Source organism: Urocitellus parryii, chromosome 4 (genome assembly GCF_045843805.1).
Source record: "Urocitellus parryii isolate mUroPar1 chromosome 4, mUroPar1.hap1, whole genome shotgun sequence".
NCBI classification, from domain to species: domain Eukaryota; kingdom Metazoa; phylum Chordata; class Mammalia; order Rodentia; family Sciuridae; genus Urocitellus; species Urocitellus parryii.
Genome location: NC_135534.1, coordinates 62,162,080 through 62,177,621, shown reverse-complemented (window position 1 = coordinate 62,177,621; position 15,542 = coordinate 62,162,080). Strand labels below are relative to the sequence as shown.

At 41.2% G+C, this 15,542-nt stretch overlaps 1 pseudogene; it reads left to right on the top strand.

Moving 5' to 3' along the window:
- The first annotated feature begins 2,673 nt into the window (after positions 1–2,673).
- Positions 2,674–14,437, top strand: LOC113191274 (TBC1 domain family member 20 pseudogene; annotated as a pseudogene).
- Positions 14,438–15,542: the final 1,105 nt, after the last annotated feature.

The window sequence follows — 15,542 nt, the reverse complement described above, 5'->3', positions numbered from 1 at the left end:
TCTTTAAGGAAAGCTAGCAGTAGGTCCAGGGAAGACAGGTACCGAGTTTATTTTTCCAGAAGCTTCAGGTATGGTTAATGCTATCAATGGACACAAGATGATGTCTGTCAGACTAGCTAAGAAGAGCCTTGAGGTGATGGAGAGGTTTTGGATTTTGAAGTCTTATCCCCATTCCTCTCACCTAACCCATGGTACATATTGATAGTAGTGGGATAACCTGTCACATAGCCATTTCTTTAATCTGAGAAGATCGAGAGGAAGGGTAGGAAAGGAGGAACTATTTTATGGAGAAGGAAATAAGGGGCTAACCACAGGCCAAGGAGATTCTTTTTGTGGAATTGGGGAATTGAACCCAGGGGCACTGTCACCCAGATGCTATCTCATCCCCTTCTCCCTTTGAAGAAAGGGGAGTCTCATCAAGTTGCCCAGTATGGCCTCAAACTAGCAATCCTGCCTCAGCCTTTTGGATAATTGGCATTACATGCTTGTCCTATTGCAGATAAGACCCGAGTTTGCTGCAGTTCATTAGGTTTTTTTTGAAGGACTTTGAACAGCCGCATACTAAGACCAGGAGCCAACCCACTGGCTTGAACATTTACTTTTGACTTATCTTATGGAATCCTTTCCAACCAGGTATGGATTGCTTAGTCAATGAGTTAGAGTTAGGATTCTGAAAGTGAGGTTTTTAAGTTGAAACTGGACAGGGGTCCAAGAAGGTCAGTACAAATAGAAGATAAACATGAAGAGCCAGCCCAGGCCGAGTTGAGGTTACCTTGAAGAGAAATTTCAGGATGTGTCAGAAGACACTGCACTAGAGAAAAGTTTAGCCTAAAGACAAGTGAGTGCACAAAAGGCAGAGTGTGGATACCCAAAGCAAGTGGGATGCATGTTAACTGAAAGTACAAGCATAGACTTATAAGTTTAGTAAGAAAAAAATGTGGGGCCCAACGTGGCCTAGTTGTACCAGAACTTTGGGCAAAGATAATATTTCAGATTATTTTCCTTTCTATATGCACCAGAAGTTACTTCTCTACAGGCACCTAGTAGTTGTCTTTAAAGGTTCCCGTGTTTGAGGTTTAAAGTTCTGTGGTAAATAACCTATAAAGTCTTCCATTCACTTATCAGTTTATAAATTTACATTTAAAACTTGAAATTGGCTAGACTCTAGAAACCCAGAAAGTTCAAAATTAGTGATTTTTCACTTATTTACTAGGTGGAGTGATACTGTTGTGTCAATTTGGACTTTGATGGACTTTTGCCCTAATTTAGGACAGGCTTCAGTTATAAGCTTCTTCAGTGATCTCAAGTTAAGGTCATATTCTGGAGAAGTCCATGGGTAATGGTGATCAACATGGGATTAGAAAAACATGATTAACGTGAGCCAAGTCGGGGCAGTAGCTATTCAAAAACCAGAGCTCTTGGTACATTTGGCCAAGGCCATCACTGCTTGATTTTTGCCTACTTTTGCTTCTTTCTACAGGACATTCCTTAATCATAATGCACAAGGGACTTAACATCCTGCACAACAGTTACTGTGAGAGCTTGGAGAGCACACATTAAGTTCTAACACCTTCTGACCATTTGATAAGGACCTCATCCCTGGTGGTAGAGAACCCCTAGTAGCAGTTCCATGTAAGCTTAGACGTCACTTTTTTGTATTGGGATATGGTATTGAAGGAAATGATTGTGTTAGTATAATGGCCATTTATAGAATACAAACGATACAAACGATGTATAAATAAGGTTGATGAAATTGCCAAGTGGTTTTTCCATTAGATATTCATAATCCTAGGTCCGGGTGTTCACACTTGGGACACATGAATGTATTTTGAGGAAGTACCTGGCAAAGCCTAGTAATGAAAGCCTATGAATGATTCATCCAGTCTTTCCCAAGGATACCTATGGCCATTTGTTTTCTGGTATATAATTACCTGAACATTGAGTGTTTATTCTGAGCCTCAGATAGCATTGACATCCAGAAATCTAAAGATTCATTATGGCTTCCAGTGGGGGAAGAGAACCAGGTAGTTAGTGTATTAAGCTCATGGGGGATATAGTGTATAGCCAGTTCATGGTTGATCCTTTGGTGCTGAGATGCATCATGTCCACGTTCTGCTTCCCTGAATGTATGATCAGTAGATATACGACTACTCAGAATCTTGACCTATGGCTGAGGGGTAGTGCAGGAAGCCATCCAGATACATGGGGACCCTTCTCTTGGCATGGAAGCCAGGGAAGAATAGGCCTGGCATTGGGAACTTTCTATGGTCTCCCATGGCAATAAATTGCCCAATGCATGCGACTTCTCACTGCTTTGCTAGGAAGGTTCCTCGTAGTAACAGAGGAGCATAACCCATTATGAACTGAACAGCCCACCTTTAACTTTTAGAAAGTGATGTTCTATACAATCTTTGTCATATAAAGCAGGAATGGGCTCCATTGTCAGAAGCTCAGTCTGGTCAGCTTTATCATCTTGCCCTCGCATTTAGAAAAACTATTCCATTTTCTCCTGCCGCTCTGGTTTTCTTAGCTTTTATTTCCCAGCCCATTCCACTGAGGGGAACCCCATTCCCACTGCCCATGTGGGATGTGGGTGGTAGGGTGGGGAGGGAAGGCCAAGAGAAAGGCTGAAGTTTCCCTTTCCAGGACAGGTTGGTTGAAGTTTTGAAGCGGATGAAGTTGGTGATACTTAAAAATGACTTTGAGGATGCAGAAACAGGAATTGTTCATGATGGGAACAACTCCTATGTGGAACCTGAAAAAGCTAGATGGATCTTGGGTAAAAGGTTGAAACTACCAAGTTCGGCCAGTTAGCAGTCCCAATTAAGTTGTTTGCTCTGATGTCTATTAAAGCCAACAGCATCATGTGGTATGCATCTATTTAGCAAGTACTTTGTCATCCCTATACTCAGATTATCTATAAACCTTTTCCCTTCAGATGAGGTAAAGAGTTTTGCCCCAGGGAAAGCTCACTTTGTCACAAGATAGTATGAGTAGTACAGAGCAGAACACATCAGGAGATTAAGATGTCCACCAAGTGCCCATTAGAAAACTGAGCATTGAAATGTAATGAATTGATGTCATTGAGGCTCATACTTTAGAGCAATGGAATATACACTAGTGCCCGAGTTTCGTTGGCAGATAGATCTCCTTGGGGTACAAGCAAGCACAAAGTGATATTAACTGCAGAACAACCCTGTTTAAGGATAAGCTTGAAAGACATTTGGGTATTGATTCAGGTAGAGAATGTGGTTGTCAGTTGTGTGATGAAAACTCATTTGTCAGTATATATACTGATGGGCAGCGGAAAGTGACTTGGCTGGTCAGTGGCCTGAAATGGAAAAATTGATGACCTGTGACAAGTTGATGTGAAGTAGATGCACATGGATGGCTGTATGGAAGTAAACTCAAGTGTCTTCATGGTACATGATAACACTCGTCTCCCAGGAAAGATGCGCTAAACCAAGTAGATGCTATGTTAATATCCTGGCAATGTTCAGCTGTTTGAAATAGCCCTCTCATTTCCCATCTTTAAATAGTCAAAAGAGCAGTATGGCCAGAATGAGTAAGATGACTACCAGTTACTAAATGTGGATTTAAGTTTATCAATGTCCGTTGTATTGCCATTGTGCTCATAAAGGCTGGGCCACCGAGAAGTCTGTTGAAGACTCAGCTAGGAGCCATAGGTGCCAGGTATTCCCTATGCAAATGAAAGAGACAGCCTAATATGTAGTAGCTATGTCTGAACACAAGTATGCCATTGGCCAGAGAACATGGTAGAAATTTGATAAGTCAAATAGAAGCTGGGATTACGCTGCTCTCCAAATGAGCTCAGGTTCAGGATGTAAATGGATTCCACTAGACATGTGCTAAGGATAGCAAGGACTTGGAGGGGTACTAGCAGTGCTTAAGCAAAACTTTACAGCTTCAGGAAGTGGGACATGAAAAAAAAGGCATAACACAAATCCAACTCACCATAACAGCTTTTTATCTTTGTATATTTGTCGAGCCTCTTAGGGACACCTAACCCTGTCTTGAGACTCATTGGTACCTGAGGTACGAGATGCCTGCTAGAACCCATCCCCTCGTGTTCAGAAAGTCATTTTTGCATGTTAAATCCTGTTGCACATAGGATGCCATTTCACAACTATTGGGTAAAGACAACTAGTGGTGTCTGACATCTCCAGATTTATCTAGGAGCACCATTTTAGTATTCTGTACTCTACCTGGGTCTAAATAGTTGAGTGGAGCTCCGTCTGGGAGTTATATACTGAAGCTGCAGAAGAGTATTGTCCTGAAGCTTTAGGTCAGTACTTCAAGATATCATAAGGAGTGATATGATGGCATTTGCTGGTAATGGATGAACTGGAGAATATCATGCTAAGTAAAATAAACCAGACCCCTCACTCCTCCCCCACCCCCAAAATGGTGAGATACTCTCTCATGTGGTAAAGGGAGAAGAAAGTTTGCAGAGGGAGAAGAGATGAAAAAGATTGTTCTTTGGTTTTAAACCTGCTGGCTTTTGGATTAGAGAGTCTACCTGGATCCCCATCCTTCATACTTGGACAGGGACTACAATATCAGCTGTCCTGGCTCTTCAGCTCCATATCTGCAGTTCTGAGGCCTTAGCCTCCATAGTTATGGGAGCCATTTCCTTGTAATAGGTCTTTATACAGGCATCTCATTGTTTATCTGATAAACTGATAAACAGCATGTAACTCCTTTCACTGCATGTCCAGAGTCCCATTTTCCAAGTCCCTTCCCTAGATTTCTTAAGGTTCTATAACCCAGAATTCCCTACCAATTTGTGGTCTTAGCAACTCGATTTCCTTTTCTTTCTTCAAAGAGACCACATGTTTGGTGGCAAGGGAAGGGGGAGATGCATTACTCAGTTTCTTAGAGAAAAGGCAACAGGCATGAGGTTTATGGCATCTACATGCTATGGTCAGAACATCTATGTCAGGATATCTGTCAACGTTAAGTTCAGTAGTTTGAGCAACTTGTTCTAGGTGGTGACACATTTATGAGGTGATTGTCAGAGCCCTCATGACTGGTAGTAGTCACCTTGTAAAAGGTGCCCCAGAGAATCTCTCTAAGGAAGTCTCCTATGAACAAGAAGATCCTATCTAAGCCAGAAATTGGGCTCTCACAATCTCATCTGTCTTGATCTTAGTTCTGGAGGCTGGGAAACCTAAGAAATAAATTTGCTATTTATAAGCTATCCAGTTTGATTCCAGCAGTCCAAATGAAGCGGCATACCTGCTCTGGTAATCTCATTCCCATGTAGTGTTTCCTCAGTTTTCATTTCTCCCTTTGAGCCTGTGACTCTAGACTTAACCCCCACCCCCCATTGAGTTCAAGTACCTATAGCCCGAGTTTTTCCTGCCAAGGTGCTTTGACATGGACTTCTTACAGTTGGGATATTACTCATTAAGTAGTTCAACACAAGCCTGACAAGACATAGGGTCTCCAAAGTAGGTATCTGTAGTGTTGAGAAATTCTTTAGGCCCGTTAAATGTAGAGCTTATTGAGGCAGAGAGCCCAGAGTTTTGCTGATCAGGCAGCTCTCAACGATACTAGGTTCTGAAGTCTCCAGCTAACAATATGATCAGTATTTATAGACTGAAAGTAATAGAAAACCTAGTTTGCTATAGTTTAGTACACTGGTTATAAAGCTAGGTTACAGCTGAGGTCAGTTAACTGGATACAGACTTTTCTGCAGTAATAGCAGAGTCACCGATTAAGTTATGGTTAAACTGTTGATTTGGTTTATTTGGCTTGGTGCAGTTCATGGCCTCCCAGGTTTAATAAGAGCTCATGTTCCCACAGCATCTTTAGACAAGTGAATGGATAAAATTGCAGCCGAATGGTAAAACACACGAGTGCAACGCTGTCTAGATGACTCCTAAATGACTTTGCTCATAGCTAGGCTTTCTGGAAGAAGGGATTTAGAGATTGGTACACATCCTAAGGATACACGTGTGCGACCATGTAATTCCAAATTGGAAGATAGCCCTGGTCTATAATTTAGGCTAATATCCTGGGGTCATCCCCCAAAGCTACACGTAGAATGTTTATAGCATTATGATCATGACAAATTTTGAAGGGCTGTAGTTAAGGTATAACTAAGGGACCAGTTACTCTCCAACCTTTCAGGAGAAAGGATATTCTGGGAGAAGTCTGGCATCAGAAACCCTTCTAGGCCCTAGACTTGGTGGGAAGCCACATTTCCCCAGAGCTTTGAGTCCCACGTGGAAAACAGTTTAGGAACTTCAGAGGCTTAAGAATTGACAGATGGCAGTAATTTTTTTTTGCCAACAGATCTTAGGTTGTATTCAGTCAGTGTTGTATTTTCAGTGTTTCGTTTCATAGACAATGAAACCCTGAGGAGCAGGGAGGTCGAGAGGTTTCAAAGGACACTGGCAACTACTTGAATCAAGACCAGAGTCTGACATCAGCATCCGTTTAAGAAGTCTGTATTACCATACCATAGGAATTGAGACACTGCCTTGGACTGGTTTAGAGTATGTAATAGAGACCTAAAGCCATCATCTGCCTATTTTCAATCCAAGTCGATACTGGACTGAGCAGATATTAGCTAGCTTCGTGGAAAAACCATCACCTGCTTCCCCTCTGTAGGTTATGATCCTTTGGCCCCAGAATTAAAGATCCCTTTGTAGAAAAATTATTGGCTTTTCCCCTTTAATACAGGAATCAATATGCATCCCTTTAAGGGCAGTAAGATGAAGGATTGAAGCGTTTCTTCCCATACTGCTCTCCACAGGAGAGTAGACATGTCCCTTCACAGTAACGGGGAGATCGTGAAGCATTTGTCAAGCAGTAGAAGCTAGCAGGAATAGAGCTCTCCTACTGTTTCTGGATTCAGAACTGGAGGTCAATAATCATGATTTCGGGTTAAAAAGAGGTTTTAAAAGGAACCCAATTCAATCCTAAAACTCCCTTTTTGGGCCAAATGAGGAAGCATTCTGAAACATTAGGCAGCCAATGACAGGGTGGGTGACTTTACAAGAGGTCCTTTGTTAGTGGCATGTTTAAAGTTGTCAAGTCAGATAGTGATTTAAAACGTACAGTTGGTCTTCATTATAGACAAGATCATAAGATTTTCTAGGAAACTAGTCTAAACCACACAGCATCCGGAAGACTAGTGGACAGCTTTCACAAGCCATCCACTGTTCCCCCACCCTGCCCCACTAACAGACCTATTGATTTTACCATCTCCATAAAGAGCTTGGGATAAGGCAGCCAGTAGTAAGTCTGCTTAGAACAAGTACAAAGGGTAATATTCCCGTTTTAGTTCAGTGTAGCCTGAAACCAAGCACATTGGAAAGCAGGCTAGAAATGAATTCATTAGAGCTCGCACTGTAGCCGCTAGTCTGGACTATGGGAGTTATGTATCACCATGGATAAGCCTTCAATATAGTATGTATGTGCAGCAAGTCCAGACTTCCCCTATTCCTAGAAGGAACTGCTTCCACTCAGGAGGAGTGATTCTTGATTTTCAAGTCTCCAGGAATTAGTATGTTTTAGGATCTTCAGTGATAGAAGATAACAGTGAGATCTAGAGTTAACTTTCCATGCTCTTAGGAGAGAACGCCCCAACCTGGGCAACTTCTGCAAACCCAAATAGCATAAGTAGAGGTCTGCTTCCAAACATGCAGAACTCACTCACCTTAGCCGAGAGGTGAGCCATTATAAAAGAACTTTGAAAGGGACCTTCACCCGATCTGAGTAATTAGCTGGAAAGAATCATTAAGGAATGCAGATCTGGTGAGTTACCAGCCTTCAGTTCCTCTGGGATAAACTATCCCAAAATAAGAGCAAAGTAATGTTAAGAAGCTAGAAGACCTCCACTGGAATTTAGTGTCGCACAGCTGCTGAAGTACTTCGAGACAGCAGCTCCTGTTTCTTAGCTAGATCCCTGAGGGGCATGCTTGTAGCTACAGACACCTGTGGCACTCCAGTGTAAGAGTTTTACTCTGAGCCTGGAAGGCCTTTCTTAGTTTTCCCTGCTGTAAGTCTTTCCTCAGCTTATGATCCAGGTTTTGACTACCTTTCCACAAAGGGTATGGTTGCTACTGCTTGTCACCACATGACCCAGTGCTACCAGTGAGTGGTTGATCAGGTATAACTTTCTCATCTAAGTTAAAGCCTGTGTTAAAAAACCCGGTAAGGACATCTTAGTTTCCTCACGAGTCAACCTAAAAAGTCATCTCCCCACTGGATCAAGATAAACTTGTCAGAAGCAGGCACAGGTGGACCAGTTTCATTAGTGATGAGAAGCATCTGTGATCTTCTGAATTAACGACATAGCTCGTCCCTTAATCAGGATGAGGGAAGAAAAATTTGAAATCCTTAGATAGGAAAATTGTATGGGAAGTGTACTTAGAGCTCACTCACCAAGTGTCTCAATGCATTTTATAGCTTCTACTACCTGCATCATTCCTTAGTAGGAGTAGCACATAGAATTTCTAAAGTAAGTGTCAGCCTATTGGCTCAATTCCATTCCCTAGTCCATATACACTTCAGGGATCTTGTTGCTTAGAAATTAGGAGGTTAACCAAGGACCTCTTAGTTGTAGGCTGTGGAGTATTAATAGAAAAACTTGTTACAAGATGGGTAATGAAGTATATTCTTGAAGGCAATGTCTGCAGGTTGCACATAAATATGAAAAGGAACTTATGGGTCTAGGGTTCCACACGGAAATCATTACTTGGTTTCAAAGCTAGGTTATAATGGTTGTATAGAATTTCAGAGACAGTAAAGGTCCCCCCAAACAAGCAACTGAGTCAGAAGAGTCTCAGGACTGAAAAGGTTAGTATAGGCTAAAGGGGTCATATAGGCATACTCTGAAAGAGATAGACAACTGTTTGAAATGCAAAGGAGGGATAGAAAGGGCGGATATGAGGAATATAAGGGCATTAGGGATAATATATTTCTATTCCCCAGTAACTTCCTTGGGGCCTGCCTCAGATGTTTGACTTAGGAAATTGAGAACAAAAGAGATAGCAGCCCACCATCCTCCCTTGCAAAAGGGATTCAGGATAGTTTTTAAAGGGTAAGAAAGCTACACAAGGTTCTTTTAGATCCTTCCATTGGAAGGAATGATAAGAATTAGAAACACCCTTCCTAATCAGAGGAGAGTTAATGCACCATCCCAGCCCTTTTGTGAGGCCACCTTTAAGTACTGAGGTTTCAAGTCTGGGTTTTCTAGCAGCCCCAGGAAAGGGAGTGGGGACAGAAGGAACAAGGTTAGCCTGACTGAAGTTATAGCTTCCACTATTTCATTAGTCCAAAGTTTGTTTTTTTTTCCCCCCATAGTTCAGCACCAAGTTTCATCTTTGTTAGCCAAAGAATGTTGAGCCCCTTGCCCAAGTCTCCAAATTCTTAAGCACATCCTGTAATTTAGAGGGAGGAAACAATACAAGACTAATCCTAGGTGGTTATTTTCTTGCCTTTCTTCCAGCTAGACAGCAGGAAATTTGCTCTTTGAAGGAATAGCAACAGAAAAGTAGAGAGGGTGCGGGGAACAGCCCACAAAAAACAGAAACTTCGAGAAACCCCGACTGCCCGGCTCCAGGCCCCACAAAAACTTCTCAGATCCGATCCTCCCTCAGCCACCAGCTTAAAGACTGGATGCGGGCCTGAGGCTGACTTAAGTAGAAGGCCGGAGAATGCAATTGGTCAGAGTTGAAGTCCCAATTGGGTGGAGCCACTGAACCTCCAGAATCCAATCAAATCTGGAAAAGTCACAGCTGAGGGATGGTGCTGAAAGTTAAATTGAGAGACCCTGAGTGTGTCCACCTGTAACTTGCAGCGAGATATATTAATTCACTCTCCAAACATTTAAAATCAGGATTCACCAGGAAAAAAAAAAGTTGCAACTACCAGAAATGGGTTAGAATCTTAAATGACAGTAAAGAAAATGAACTCTGAAAGTTGTGAAATGTATATCACTCCATGTGAAAAATATGCTCTTCCTCTATATTTTTAAAAGAAGGAAATGCTAAGTCATATCACTTTCCATGTGAACAGAAACCATTGACAGCTCCCTCTTTTCCAGGCTCTCTTTTACCAATCCCAATCCTCTCCTTCCGGAATCGTGTCAGGGCAAAACAAGATAGTGGAACTAGAACAGTTTAGTTACTTCGTGTTCTCAAATGTTCCACTGGTTGGCCACACTTGATATCAATACCTGTTTGTCATGTCTTAGAATTTTTCTCAGTCTATCCTTACTCTTGGCTTTGAGCTTAGAAAGAAAAGATGAAATCTCTAATTGATACAATTATTGTTTTTCCCTTGGTGAAACAACCTTAGGAAAAGAATGCATATGCTGCCAGGAGAATATTCATGTTTATGACTCATCTTTCCAGCCTCTGTGTGGCAGCATCATCTGAAATATGTTAGAAATGTAAATAATTATTAGGCTCCACTAAAGAACTTTTGAACCACAAACTCTTACGACAGGGTTCAAATTTAGCAATTTACCCATGATTTAGCAAGCCTTCAGGTATTGCATGCTAAAGTTGGCACACTGTATTCCAATTAACTCAGAATATTTGGGGCTGTACTGTTTTTGTAGACATCAGATGTTGCTTTTGTAAAAGTCTCAATTCACAGCCAAGGTTGGGAACAACTCCCTTATTTAGTCACAGGTTCAGTTGTCATCTCTGCAAACTGAAGGTGATTCTCAAATCTTTACTCCAGGCCTCTCTCATCACTCTCAGGCCACTAGAGCCTACTGACTTTGGGAAACCTCACAGTCAATATTTTTAGAGAACTAATTACAGTGATGGCAAAGGATCAACAATTTGACATCCTTGTGTGATCCCTCTGAGGTAGCTGTTTTTATAACCCTTCTACAGGCAAAGAACTGAAGATTTGCTCAAAATTAGGCACTAATAAGTGGCAAAGCCCAGATTCAGAACAATTTAGAAACTTCTAAAAACAACAGAAAGATAGGTTTCACACAAGGCACAGAAAATCTTGAAAGGAGGGTATCATAGAGCAGGGGAAAAATTCTATATTTGGGGGAACAAGGTAGAGATGCTTTTCTGATGTATCAAGAAAAGTCCTCTTCTGTGAACCTCCATTTCCCCAATATATGATAAGGCTTTTAAACTCTATCAAACTTAAGGTTACTGCTACAAGCATTATTTTCTTTCAAGATTCTAGTGACAAAAGGAGCAGGCAAGCAATTCCAGCATTACTAGTTCAATGAATTATTTATTCAATAAATGATAAGTGGGAACTCAAGTATCTCTTGTGTATCAAAAATAGGTACAGACAAAAAGTTTATTGAGAATGAAATCCTTGATATAGAAAAATCCAGATGCTTGTGAAAAACAAGCATGGCTCGTGATGAGTAATTAATTACCCATCTGTAACCCCTCGACGCATACTTACCTTGTAGATCTGTGTTCTTGGTATCATTGCTATTCTGTCTACTCACCTGAGCCCTTTCTTTACCAAGTGTCTTCTCCCCAGCTGTGATGAGTCAGGGGTTAAAAGGGGAATGAGCTTTGGAAACCCTTTTCTCATTACTTTCTATAAGTGGTGCCTCCAGATGAGACTCCTGGGTTTTTCAGAATTCTGTTTCTGCAGTACAGATTTCCTCTTTGCATCGGTGCTGCTGTCTTCTTTGCCCTCTTTTTTTTGTTACATTTTAAAATTTGTTATTTTTAGTTATACATGACAGTTGAATGTATTTCGACATAGTATACATAAACAGCTTCACCCTCTTCTCTGGCACCCTCTCATGGGGTCTGAAGGTTGTGAAGCTGAGCCTAGTAGAAGTTCTTGCTTTAGTCTCTCAGACTGAGTTTTGGACCTAGAGAAAACCACAGAGGTGCAGGACTGGTGGACTGGTTGTCACAGCTGCCCCCTCAGGGGTCTGTGACTCTTTCCCCATGATAGCTGCTGTTATTTGAATGTCTAATGTTCCTATCCAAATTCACATGGAAACGTGATTCCCAGTGTGACAGTATTAAGAGGTAGGGTTGTAAGGAGGCTATGAGTTCGTGAAGACTCTGCCTCTGTGAATGGATTAAGCCAGTGTCAAAGGGCTGGAGGGCACTCTCGAGGCCCTATTTGCCTTTTTTCTCCCTCTACCCTTTGAGGACACAGCATTCAAGGTGTGATCTTAGAATCAGAGGCCAGGCCCTTGCCAGATCCTGAACCTACTGGTCCTTTTATCTTGGACTTCCCAGACTTCCCAACTATAACAAATAAATTTCTGTCCTTAAAAATTGGGTGCAGTGGCACATACCCATAATCCTGGCAATTCAGGAGGCTGAGGCAAGAGGATCACAAGTTCAAGGTCAGCTTCAGCAACTTAGTAAGATATTGTCTCAAAATTAAATAAAAAAGGACTAGGGATATAACTCAGTGGAAAGGCACCCCTGGGTTCAATCCCCATTACAAAAAAAAATTCTGTCATGTATAATTTTATCCTACTTTCAGGTATTTTATTATGGCAGCACAGGTAGACTAAGATAACAAAAGCTTCTTACTGCCTGAGCCACATTTGCACCCTATCTTTTTATCCTTAACCTATTGTTCTCTTCTTACCTTTCCCTGGGATTATTTTTACTAGTTTACACTCTGAGATTCTCCTCTCTACTATGAGGAAATTGAATTTTCCTCTCAAGAAAGATATGTTATCAAGCTGACAAGTTAGTAAGACCTACATCATAGTAAAACAGGTATACGCATTCCATATAGCAATTGAACTCCTGGGTATTTGTATAAGAGAAATGAAAACATATCCATTCAATGATTTCATAAAAAATGGTCATGATTTTACCATAATTGCCAAAAACTGAAGTAACCCACTTAGGCCTTAATGGCTGAGTGGATAAGAAAATTGTGATGATAATCTTACTGACATTATATTGAGGAAAAGAAATCAGATACAAAAATTACTTACGATTTTGTTTAGATGAATTTTGAAAACAAGTAAAATTATTTATGGGGATGGTTGCCTTTGCACGGAGCTGAATATAAAATGGGACAAATAAATTTTCTTTGGTAGAAATATTCTGTATTTTCATTGGGATGGTAGTAATTGGCTATAAACCCTATTAAACCTCCTTAACCTGAACAGCTAATATCTGCACATTTCAATATGTGTCAAAAGTCTATTTTAAGAAAAAAATTACAATATTTAATGCTAACAAACACTGTGGGTGCAGCATCCTGTAGCCAGTCTGTCTCCGTAGGCTCCACCATTAGCCCAAGCTCAGGCTGGGGGCACTGCCCCCAGGGCATGACCCTTGGCTGGGCAGGGGTACAGCCCCAACTCCAGTTGCTGGATCTGTGGCACCCAGAAGGCAGATTTTAATGCCAAAAGGAAAAAGTGCCAGAGATATATCAGGCTCTGAATGGTGATCCCACTGATGTGGCTGCCCTCAGACACATGGTTATCAGCGAAGGAGATCTCCAAACTGATGAGATCAGTGTGGCCCAAGCTCCCCAATGTCAATATGAATGACACCTCTTATATCAGGGAAAAACCTAGGGCAGATAAGTAAGAACTACCAACAAGTGCTGTTGGACATCAGGCAGTCTTTAGGGCAGTTTCTTCCTGGCATGACAGATGAACAGAGAGAGAGGCTCCAGGAAGAACTCATTGACATCCTCCTCCTCATTGGAGTACAGCCCTCAGCTGCACAACTACCAGAGCTACCATGACATTGTGATCGTGTTTCTGCTGGTGGTAGGCTGGCAAAATCCCTGGTAGAAAAATTGTCTCCCCATCACCTCAGGGATTTCATGGATCCCATAATGGACAACACCAGGCCCATTGTAAACTACCTGTTGCCCATCCTAGACCAGGTGAACCCAGAGCTCCATGACTTCATGCAGAGTGCTGCGGTGGGGACCGTCTTTGTCCTTTGCAGGCTCATCACCTGCTTTGGACATGTTCTGTCTGACTTCAGGCATGTCCTGTGGTTATTTCTTCCTGGCCTGCCATCTGCTGATGCCCATTTACTTTTTATCTGTGATTGTGTTGTATTGTGAGCAGGAAGTTCTGGACTGTGACTGTGACATGGCCTCACAGACCCCAGATCCCTCAGGACCTGTCCTATGTGACTCTAATCAGTAGAGCAGAGGACCTCTTTGTTCACTTTTCCCCTTCTGAACTTGCCCAGCAGCAGGTCTAGAGAAGGAAGCATCTACCTTCAAAGACTTTCAGCTGGTATCAGCCCAACAGAGGACGATATGGTGCTGCCACAGTGGTTTTGGGGACTTCTGGGACCTGAGACTTGAACAAAGATGTCTGACCAAACCAAGGACCAACCACTCTGTGAAACTGGTAGTGATGGTGCTGATGGTGGCCCTAGGAGCAGCCACACTAGTGGTGGTGAAAAGTGCCTTGAAGTGGTCCCCAAAGTTTCAGCTGCAGTTGTTCCCCTGAAGCCCCAGAGCCACTTTCTCTCACGGTGCACATGGTCTTGCCTTTTTTCCAGAAGGATTGGGATGGTGGAGTTTCCTTGACTTAAAAGGGTTTCTGTCAAAAAAAAATGTTAACAAGCATAAAAATAGTCGTAAGGAAAGGGTAATAAGATATAAAACAAAAGTGTAAATGAAAAAAAATGATCATCAGTTACTAATTTTTGAAGCTGAAGGGGCAATGAGTAGTTGACGGTCCTTACACACTACTCTGTTTTTATGTGTCAACATATGACATGTTAGTATGTCCTATATTTTATCTGCTGAAAAGTTTCATAATTAAAAGGAAGATAAGTAATATAAACAGTTTCACAGTTTCAAAAAAAGGTAATGAAGTGAAAAGGTGAGGAAAATGAATTTGGATTAAAAAACCGAAAGTGACATAATTAAGTAGAATATGTGAAACTTGAATAACTCTTAGTTCAAAAAAGTAAAGCAAATATTAAAAAGTCCTTAGGACAACTAGAAAAACTTAAATATGAAGTGAGTACTATGGTTATGTAGAAAAGTGTACTTATATGGTAGATTCATGTTGGAATATTTAGAGGTAAAGCCTCATCATGTATGTATTGTGTATATGTAGTGAATACACACAGTCATATGTACATGTCCATTTGTATATTGAAAACAAACTGCCAAATGTTAGTAATGTATTTAGGTAGTGGGTATGTAGGTATTCAATATACTATTTTGACTTCTCTTCATATTTAGATTTTTCAAAGGATTGAAAAATTCTCTTGCCACTTAGATTTGTTTTCATGTTTGTTTTTCTGAAATGAATGACACTCTAGAGACAGAAATGATTGAAGTCAACTTTTAAGGAAATCCAGTAACATGACACTATTATCCTATCCCTGAAGTCATATTTACATATGGTTATAAACATGCAATTTTTCACTCAGTCTGGAAGGTTGATACTCTTAAACTTGATATGGCAAAGCCCATGTTTGCAAGCCAGGACATAATATATGATAGGAAGCAGCTACCTTCTGTATTAGTTCACTGCCATATAACAAATCACTCCATTTAAATTTACTGCAGCCCTTTTGTCTAGGCAATTCTTGCAAAGA